This window comes from Neophocaena asiaeorientalis, unplaced genomic scaffold (genome assembly GCF_003031525.2).
Source record: "Neophocaena asiaeorientalis asiaeorientalis breed wild unplaced genomic scaffold, Neophocaena_asiaeorientalis_V1.1 scaffold69, whole genome shotgun sequence".
NCBI classification, from domain to species: domain Eukaryota; kingdom Metazoa; phylum Chordata; class Mammalia; order Artiodactyla; family Phocoenidae; genus Neophocaena; species Neophocaena asiaeorientalis.
Window position 1 is genome coordinate 3,127,862 of NW_020174373.1, and position 10,682 is coordinate 3,138,543.

General features: G+C 48.3%; 1 non-coding gene and 1 pseudogene across 1 annotated transcript; one reads left to right on the top strand and one right to left on the bottom strand.

Annotated features, from left to right (window-relative positions):
• Positions 1-4,563: 4,563 nt before the first annotated feature.
• LOC112407125 (40S ribosomal protein S24 pseudogene) lies at positions 4,564-5,003 on the top strand (annotated as a pseudogene).
• A 1,473-nt stretch (positions 5,004-6,476) lies between these two features.
• On the bottom strand, positions 6,477-6,583 carry LOC112407139 (U6 spliceosomal RNA). The gene has a single exon (XR_003004689.1). It is a non-coding gene; the product is annotated as a U6 spliceosomal RNA (small nuclear RNA).
• Between the last annotated feature and the right edge of the window lie 4,099 nt (positions 6,584-10,682).

Sequence of the window (10,682 nt, forward strand, 5' to 3'; positions counted from 1 at the left end):
GCCCAGCCAACTGGTAAGACGCTGAAGCAGACGCCCTCCGTGTTCGAACCCTAACCACTCAGTTCACCAGAGGGGCGACCAGCTGTGGCTTCGTGGAGAGCCTTGCAAAGGTTTCCGAAATCTGGGTACGTGACAGGGAGCACGAGACTCCACGGAGCACCCTCCTATAGAGTTTCCTTTTGAAGATAAAGGATGTGGTTCATCTAGAGAGAGACAAAGCGAGAAACAGAGATCAGTAAACAGGAAGGGAGACATAGAAACAGAAAAAGACAGAGAGAGACAGGCAGAACCTGCACACATGGGAGGTCCAGAAGACGTTTCAGGCACAAGGCACCATCTCACATGCCTCATATTTGCACATAGGTTATGTTTTGTCTCAGAATTAAACCGTCAAGCTCTGCGCAAAGCATTTTTTTTTCCCCACGTGAGTTCAAACCATAAGTTTCCAACATGTGTTTCCGCTCCTCCAGCCGTGTCATCAAGCAGCCCATCTAACTGGTTACATCGATTACAAACCATCGGTGGAAAAAAACGGCCACAGGGGTCTCCAGAGGAGTTCTGGACTTAAGGAGTGCGTCCTAAATCCCATGGCCCTTGTCTAGACCAAGAGTCAGAAAACATTTTTAGTTTTTTAAGGAACCTCCATACTGTTTTCCATAGTGGCTGTAACACTGTACAGCAACTATACTCTAATAAAAATTAAAAAATAAAAAAAAGCGTCAGAAACCACGTTGCCAGGTGATCGCGATAGAGCTTTTGTAACCCGGCGGTAAATCAACTCCGTGTGTTCGGGCCGGTACTGACGGGGCTGCCAGCTTCACACGGGAGTCCCTCTGCATGGGACTATCTCTGCCAGAAGGGTAGGGCTGCGCGCTACACCGGGGGCTGGTGTGGTCTGCACACTCAGGGGAGTGGACACCCTAGGCACGACCCTCACTGGCTGAGGATATTCAGTGCAGCTTCCCCTCCCCAGAGCAGGGTGGCTCTGAGGTAGCTACTACCAGTCCCCCAGGGAATCTGCAGTTCCACTGAGACCCAGTGGCCCACTGGGGTAGCCCTCGTGGATGCACTCATTGGTGTGGGAGGTTGAAGTCTAAGATGTAGCCCGAGATCCCTTTCTGCTGGTGTAGAGTGCGTTCCTCTTGAGAATGCGTGGAACCTGTGAATATGGTGAATATCACTGTCTCTCTTTCTCTTTTTTTAAATAACCTATTATTAGTTTTAAGTTGTGGTACAAAACACGCATAACGTAAGTTGGACCATCTTAACCATTTTTCAGTGTGCGTTTCAGCAGCGCTAAGTATATTCACGTCGCTGTACCATCATCGCCACTGTCCCTCTCCAGAAGTTTTCCATTTCCCGAAACTGAAAATCCATACCCATTAAACACTAATACCACGTTCCCCCTGCACACAGCCCTGGCAACCACCACGCCACTTTCTGTGGCTATGAATGTGATCCTCTACATACTGCACTGAGGTCGAATCACACAATGTTTGTCTTTGTGTGTCTGGCTTATTTTACTGAGCATGATATCCTCCAGCTTCACCCATGCTGTAGCCTGTGTCAGGATTTCCTTCTTAGGGTTGAATTTTATAAATACTGCATTTCGCTTATCCACTCTTCTGTCAGCGGACACCTGGATTGCTTCCACCGTGTGGCTGCTGTGGACAAACATTACTTTTATAATCCTGCGGTTTGATTTCTACCCCCATGCAAAGGAATACCGAGGCTGAGGGGGTGGCGTAACTTGTGCACACAAGCCGAGAAGCAGCTTCCACACCCAGGACTGTCTGCTTGCACCCCCTACCCCTTTTCTCTCCATCTTTCCGTACTTTTTATTCCTACGGAAGGCTGTTGTTGTTGTTTTGCTGTTGTTTGTTTGTTTCAGCGGGAGGATCAACAACGTGAATGCCACTCTGTTGGCTAGGTTCCTCACTGGTTGACTTTTGAGTCCATCAACTACCCTGGGTGGGCCTGACCTAATCAGAAGAAAGGTAGAGTCAAAAAGATAGGATCCTACAGGCCTGGAAGAAAGGAAATAGCCATGATGAGAAACGACCAGGGGCTCATATGGCAGGGACTGCAGGAGCTGAGTGTGGTCCCTGGGCCACCCTGAGCAAGTTTTTGTTTTTAACCTTGGTTTGTACCATTAACATTCATACTTTCCAGAAACGTGTTGCCCTGAATGGTAGGGAACTTCTCAGGCTCCTAGATGTCTCCACTTTATGTCTATATTGTTATGGGCAGTGTGACTCTGGATGTCCCATAGGAGAGGCTGTAATCCCCCTCCCCGCTTTCCTGCCGTGATCACTGACTCACCCCGGAGGAATCGGCGTGGCAAAGGCTCCTACTTAGAATCACGGTCTCCCCAGTCAGCACACGCTGCACTAAGCTTCAGCGGGTCCCCGGCATGGACAAGTGTCCATAAATAGAACCTCGATAACCTCAGATCCTAAAAGCGTCGATGGACCTTTGTAAAAACCACGGTGCCTGTCCAGGGTGGGCGGCACGGCAGGACCTAGATTTTCTCTTTTCTCAAAGTAATCACATACCTTGAGGTGCAAGGTGTGAAGTAATTAAACTTGGTTTTGTCGCAACATGGTTCTGTGACAAAAAATTAAAAAAAAAAAAAAGCAAGAGGGTGGTGTGAAAAACAAGCCTATTTTCAGCTCTGTGTTGTTAATCATCTGCTCTCACCCCGGGGGCCTGCATGGGATCATCTGATTTCTTTCCCAAGCAAAGAAAACAAATGAGAAGCAGTTCAAACCTCCTGGTTTGACAGCCCCTCATTCTATTTCTGCGTCTTTGTGCCAATGGTTGAAGGATTTCAAGGGCCTCTGGCAGCATCCCAGTGATGGGGGGTATGGGCCATATTTGGGATTTTCAAGGAAAATCAAGTTCAACAGAAAGGAAACAGCCTCTGTGGCTCTTCCAATTCTTTAGTTTGGAAGGCAGCCTATCGCCAAGACCTGGGAAAGAAGTGTTGGTGTCATCAGGATGCCAAGCATTGGGGTCTGTGTGTGCTTCCTGTGACTACCACCTGGATGTCTGTAAACAAGGGAAGTGCATCCTCTCCCGGTTCTGGAGTCCAGAAGTGCAAAATCAAGGTGTCCGGAGGCCTGCACTCCCTGTGAAGGCTCTAGGGGAGGGTCCTTCCTGGTTTCTGGTGGCTGCTACAATCCTTGGTGCTGACTAGCTTGTGGCCCCCTCACTTCAATCTCTGCCTCTGTCTTTGCTTGTTCTTTTCTGTGAATACTTCTGTCTAAACCTCCCTTTCCTTCCTCTTATAAGGACACCAGTCACTGAACTGAGGGCACGAGGATGATTTCCAACCAAGACTCTTAACTAATGACACCTGCAAAGACCCTCTTTCCAACTGAGGTCCCATTCTGAGATTCCCAGGGATGTAAACTTGGGAGAGGACCCTCTGCAATCCACTACGTGATGTCCCTCTCCGTCTCTCTGTCACCTGTCTGTGGCTCTCACCTTGGCCTGACCCCCAAGGAGCTGAGAGGTCATCTCTGGCAGGAGGAATGAAGAAGTGTGCTGTTCCCAGCACAGCGTGTTATTTACAGAGTGACACTGCCCGGGGAGCACATGCCTGCCCTGAGAGCCCTGGGATCACACGTCAGCCTCAGACATCAGGACAAAAGTTAAAACCCGCAGCAACGGGTTGGGGAACTGGCATCACCACGGCTGGGCTGGTGCTTCTCTGATTAATGAGGCCGACGGCAAAATACCAGGTCTTGCGTCCCCGTAACCGGGTATTGTTCTCCCACGAAAACGTATCAGCTCTGTCAGAAGCTTTGCCCCAGTTCCTTCTCTTCTCATTTGTGTTTTTTACCTTCAGGTTGGAAGGATACTTAGCAGTCCCCCTTCCCTGCTGAGTTCCTTTCTGGGAGCTGGGTCCCGGGAATCCGCAGCGCCTGTCCATCAAAGGGACGCAGATACAAAAGGTCTGCTCGGGGGCTGCCAGCCAAACCCAGGGCGGCCGTTCCGGTGCTGAGTGCACATTCAGGCTGGATTATCTCCGCTTTGGGGGACGCTGGTAGACACCAAAGGAATGTGTCTAGGACGTCACGAGATCTCGCGGCTGGTGGGCAGAAAGCAGTGGTGCTGGCAGCGACATGCCAGCCACAGCACAAAAGCAAAGAGAGACCCAGTGTATATTTTGGCCGAGGACGAGAAACCAAGGGTGATCTCTGCGGAGCCGCGGGTGACACAATTGCTGGTTTCATCTTCAGCGGGTATTGATTCAAGCCCACTGAATGACACTCAGGCATGCACGGGGGTATCACGGTGATGGAGGAAAGTGTGAGAAACGTGGAGCATTTTCCTGCCTTTCTGGTAACAGATACCTAAGAAAACCTGATAATCATAGTGATTGTGGTAAAGCTGTGTGCATATGTAGTGATTTTCTTTATAGGATCCTGCCCTTGGCTTAGAGGGAATGCATCCTTTTATTTCTCCTCACTTGGGTCTCCATCTTCAGAATCCCATCCCTCCAAAGGCCTACCGGTGCTCTTGTCCTCCCAGGCTGCTTGAAGATCAGCCGCCATCATGAACGACACAGTAACTATCCAGGACCAGGAAGTTCATGACCGACTGACTACTTCAGTGGAAACAAACGGGCATCGATGTCCTTCACCCTGGGAAGGCAACAGGACCTGAGACAAAAATTTGGGGAAAAAAAACTAGCCGAAATGCATATACAAGACGGCACCAGATGTCATCTTTGTATTTGGATTCACAACCCATTTTGATGGTGGCAAGACAACTGGCTTTGACATGGTTTATGATGCCTTGGATTACCTGGAGAAGAATGAGCCCAAACCCAGGCTGCAAGACATGGCCTGTATGAGAAGAAAAAGAGGTCCAGAAAACAGCGAAAGAAACTCAAGAACAGAATGAAGAAAGTCTGGGGGACTGCAAAGGCCAGTGTTGGTGCTGGCAACAAGAGGAGTAAAGATTCTGCCATGGCTGTATCGGTGGAGATGTGAGCAGCCTTTTATGAGAGGATTAATAAACTAAGATCTTTTACATGCCCCCCCCCAAAAAAAGGTCTACCTGTAATCAAGTTGGACGGCTTTTGTGGCCTTAAAAGTGCTGACTTGACTTAAAGGTGCAAACTCTGATCTCCCCACTCAGATCCGAGCAGATGTGTGGTTAGATCACAGAATCACCGTGTTCTATTCCCTCATTCATTCCTGCATCCACTCATTCAGTATTTTCTGAGCACATGCTACTAAGAAGTTGAACATTTATGGAGGGTCAAGCAAGTGTAGGCAATGAGCTAGGAGCTGGGAGGATAGAGTGCAGTAAGATACGTGGTTACGAGAGAGAAGGCATCCCGCAAGGTGCAGGCATTGGGGAAGTAAAGCAGGGTGGCCTGAGAAAGGCTGGGAGGACAGAGGAAAAAACCTAGAGAATGTGACTTTAGACCCAAACGATAACTGAGAGGAGAAGAAGCGAAGGACATTCTGGGTGGAGGCGTCAGCATGCCAACGGCCTTGAGACATGTAGTAGTCAGGATAAGCTAGGTTATGCTGCTAAAAAAATAATCCATAAAATATCAGGGGCAAATTGCTACAAAGCTCCATTTCTTTATATATATATATATATCTTTATTAGAGTATAATTGCTTTGCAATGTTGTATTAGTTTCTGCTGTATAACAAAGTGCATCAGCTATATGTATACATATACCTCCATATCCACTCCCTCTTGAGCCTCCTCCCTCCCTCCCTATCCCACCCCTTAGGTCGTCCCAAAGCAGAGCTCCATTTCTTACATCACAGTCTGATGGGAGTCATGGGGTCTCCCTGTGCCCTGGAGCTACGTTATCTGGAACACGTGGCCTCCAGAAACACCTTGCAGGGAAGGGAGAGAAGGAGGATGTGTACTGGCTACTTGCCATCTGTACCTGGACATGACATGTGTGGCTCTGCTCACAGCTCAGCAGGCAGAACTAGTCCCCTGGCGCTACCTCCTTACACGGTGGTCTAGGAAATACAGCTGAGCACATGAGATTTGGTGAGCTAACTGTCTAAGCTATGTGCTATGAATGACTTGTACCCCACCAAATTCATATGGGACTGTATATCGCCGTAATGTGACTGTATTTGTTTGTTTGTTTTTCACGTTGTTCACACCTATACTGCAAGTTTGGAAATGCATATTTTCAAGCAGCCGTACAAAAGTATTCATGAAGAATGCATAATCTCTGAAAATTGTGAAAACATCCCTGCTACCAATACATTTCCAAATACAAAACTGACTACCGTATTGTTACTTCTGTGTAGCAGGAGAAGTTCATGCTCAAAACAGATAAAATTCTTTAGGTGTGAATGGTATGAATGACAGTCTTCTTTTTTTTAAAAGTTCTTAGCGTTTGGGATCCTTAAGCATGCAAGCCTCAAAGAGGAGGGTCCACGAAGGAACAAGGGTTGTCTTACGGCAGCCAGTACAAGTATGGAACGCTTCGCGAATTTCGCAAATTTGCGAGTCATCCTCGCACAGGGGCCGTGCTCATCTTCTCTGTATCGTTGCAATTTTAGTATATGTGCTGCCGAGGCGAGCATACTCATGTGGCTGTATCTGGACATGGGGTTTTGCAGGAGGTAATTAAAATTAAATGAAGTCATGGTTTGATGGGATCAATGTCTCCCATAGTTCTCTCCTTCTCTCCCTCCACTGTGTGAGGACACAGCAAGAAGGTGGCCCTCTGCAAGGCAGGAAGAGGGTCCTCACCAGGAACCAAGTCATCTGGCACGTCAATCTTGGACTTCCAACCTGCAGAGCGGTGGGAAAATCACCTTCTATTGTTGAAGCCGCTTAACCTATGGTGTTTTGTTATGGTACCCGAGCTGACCAGTTCTCTCTCACACCAGGCAGGAAGAGGCTGGCTACTTTGGGAGCTGAAAGCCAGACCGAAGCCCTGGGGGCCAAGGGAGTGAGAGAGAGTATTCCATCAAATGAAGCTGGAACAGGAGTGGAAGCCCATGTCATGCAGTGTCACAGGGCCATTGTGACAAGTGCTTCAAGCGTAACAGGAAGAGAGCAGAGGGGTGGCTTTTGCAGGTTTCAGAATCTCTCCCATAAGCCAGAGTGGATCTAGGGACCATCTTCCTGAGGATGAGCAAGGTGGTTTAGGTGGGGGTCATGGTCATAGAGGGAGATGGGTGGGTTGAAGAGCTTTCAGGAGCTGGAGGAATGGAACCCAGAGATCGACTCTACACTGGTGTCGAGCAAGAGAGAGCGAAGGAAGTACCCCACCTTCCTAGCCAGAGCACTTGTGGCGGTGCCCTTGACCAACATGGGGACCAGGGGTGTGGGACAAGTCTGCTACTGGACACCAGTCTAAGGGAGGGAGGGTTTCCAGTCAGAGAATCCACAACGCACACCACTGCGGGTCTCTCGCTGTCACTCTGCCAACACTTGTTGTTGAACAAATGGATGAAAGCAAACAGGGACGTTAATAAAGCACACGCCTTCCCCATGGGTTGTGTTCCGGGTGAGGGTGAGAAGCAAGGAGAGAAGTGCATTTGTAAATTAATCGATGAGGAAATTCCAGTATGGTGCAGTGGTTAGGACTTGGTGCTTTCACTGCAGGGGCCCAGGGTTCGATCCCTGGTTGGGGAACTAAGATCCCGCAAGCCATGCGGCACGGCCAAAAAAAAAAAAAAAAAAAATTCAAACCATAAATTAATTGATGATTTCAAGGATTTAGTCTTTAGTAGCATGTTGTTTCGTCTTAGTCTCATTTCTTCTTCTGTGGTTGACTTCTAGTTTCATGCCGTTCTGTCACGGATTTAGTCTTTGCACAGACATGTTAAGTAACCTCTTACGTGCCAGCCAGGCACTGTGTGAGGCTCCAGGGCTTTCAAAAAAAAAAAAAAAAAGTCAAATAATACGCCCGCCTTCCCCTGAGTAACTTTATAGTCTAGAAGTGGAAAGGGACAAATAAATAACAAATCATAACGTGGTATAATGACAACTAGCATGGTGTGGTCAGGATGCTGGGAAAGAGCTGCGAAGGGGCAGCTAAATAATTAGGGTTCGGTAAGGTTGAGTGAAGGCAGACTATATTGAAGGGAGTTTTGTTGAAAGAGGAGGAGTTAGATAAAGAATGTGGGAAGGGTGGTTCAGACAGAAGAAAGGGCAGAAGCAAAGACAGAGAAGTGTGAGCCAGCAAAACTCAGCAGAGACTCATGGGTGAGGCTGCAGGTAGGGCTGGAAGCTGCCAACCTTCAGACTGCAGATGAAGAGTTAGGACACAGAAGGCCAAGGGCGTCACTTGGGAGAACTTCCCGCAGCAGAGTGATCCAAGTTACAGTGATAAGAGTGACTGGAATGTTAGAGAAACACACTGAAAGCCAGATGGAAAGTACACTGGAGAAAGACGACGAGTGAGGAAGTCACAGTGGCAATCCAGGTGGGAGGAGCCGAGACTCTGGATGAAGCCCAGGGCTGTAGACATAAAAGCAGAGAGAAGAGAGCAGACTCGAGGGATATTAGAGATAAACACAATCTAGGATTAATACCGGGCTTGGGAAGTGTGGCGAGTGAGATAAAAATGTCCAAGTCCTAATTTCTGGAACCTGTGAATATGTCACTTTACATGATAAAAGGGGCTTTGCAGATGGGATCAGGGCAAAGACCCTGAGATGAGGAGATGGTCCTGGATTATCCAGGTGCCCCGAAGTCATCCCAGGGGTCTTTAGGATTGAAAAAATGAGGCAGGGGCGTCAGAATCGGGGAGAGATGCAGATGGTATGGTGTTGGCTTTGCAGGAGGAGAAGGGGGCCATGAGGTGAGGGATGAGGGCATCCTCTAGAAACTGCAAAAGGTAACTGCTGGATCCTTCCCTTGGCCCTTCCTTAGGGAAGCAGTGCCAGGGACAACGACAAACTGTCTTTGACACACATGGGGTTTGACGGGGACATGCGTGGTGGGCAGCTGGATATTGGTCCAGAGTCCTGAAGCCAGATCTGGGCTGAGGATAGAGATGGGAGCCGGGCTGAAGCTCAGGCTGTTTGAGCCTGCCTCTGAATGCCTGCGTGACTGCCCGCTGGCTGTAGAAAACCAAAAATAGCTGCATCTGTGCAAGGCTACTGATCAACCGTGTGTGGGCGCCCTTCTCACGCTGGCTGACACGGATGCCATGTTGTTGAGGGTTCGGAGGAAAACAGAAGAAGTGAGAACGTTTGGGGAAGCATCAGTATGTACGTGCCGAGCGGTGGTTGCTTCAAGTATTTTAACCCATCAGTCATTCTTTTTCCACCCAGACAAAATTTTCCTAGCCTCCTACAAACGCGTCGTCAAGTCCTTTGTATCCTGAACACCAGGAGAAGTCCCTGTACGTTAGGGACGGTGGCCGCAGAGGAAAACAGGCAGAAGCGGAATCAACAGAGCAGTGGGTGCAGAGGGAACAGAGCAGAGCTACGGGAAGGAGGTGGAGAAGGAGAAGAGGCCCACCTCGGCACTGCTCTATGGTCGCAACATCAACAGGTGCGTTGCCTTCTCCAATTTCAGGTTTGTGCTACATGGCTGACTTGAGGTTTGCTGGATACTGGACTCCTGCAGGCACCCTAGTGCACCCCCGTGTTTATTCATTTCCAGGTAGATCCTAGCGCAGGGGCGGAGGGTGGTACATGCACACACACACTTGTTTACCCCCATGCCATCTACACGTGCAACACGACTTTGTATATTCTCAGAGTCCTTTCAACTTGGGCAGCCACTCACGCTTCTAGTAGCCACAGTCACCAGGAAGCCCTACTGTCCAACAGCCAACTCAATCTGATCATTCACGCTCCTTGCCTCAGCCTTCTACACCTATGACTTTACAGGCCCTGAAACAAAAGACAATCTGTAGGTTCTAACATGGTCTATATTTCCTCATCCAAAAAAAAAAAAAAAAAAAAAAGATGAGGGCAGAGTGGGAAGGGAGGGCTGTGCTTCTCTCTAGGGCAGGGCTCCTAAACTCTGGCACGAGTCTGAATGCAGCCTGCCGCTGTTTTTGTAAATAAAGTTGTATTGGCATAAAACCAAGCCCAGTTGTTCCTGTGTTGCCTGTGCCTGCTTCCATCCTGCAATGGTAGATCTCAGAAATTATGAAGAGGCTCTACAGCCCTCAAAGCCTAAAATATTCACTAACCGGCCCTTTACAGAAACTGTCTGCTGATGGCCCCTATAGGGAATCGAGTCTTGGAGAGCAAAGAGGGTAGCCAGTTTCCTCCTCTGTGATATGCTTTAGATACGGCTGTTTAGTATTTGCACGACTGTTACAATATTGATTACATAACCAAACAATAGAGAACAAACTTCAAGGCATTCACAGGCGCTGAGTGGAAAGAAACAAAAAGGCCAAGCCAAGAGCAATGAAAAGAGGCAGAAAGAATGAGTTCTACCCTAAAGAAGAATAAAACACTGAGAAAAAATATTCACTTCCATAAGATAAATCTCTTCCCTACCTAAAAACGTCTGCCTGGACAGCTAGACAGAAGCTTCTACTTATGTTCAGGTATGCCCAATGTGCTCAGAATCTATGTCAGGATTCTGACTCCAATTTCCTTCTCCAGCATTTTTCTCTGTGATGTGAAACTAATGAAGTCTGGCGTCTTTGCAGTTCTTGAAAAAGATTATTGTTTTCACCATATCTAATAACACCTTACGGGC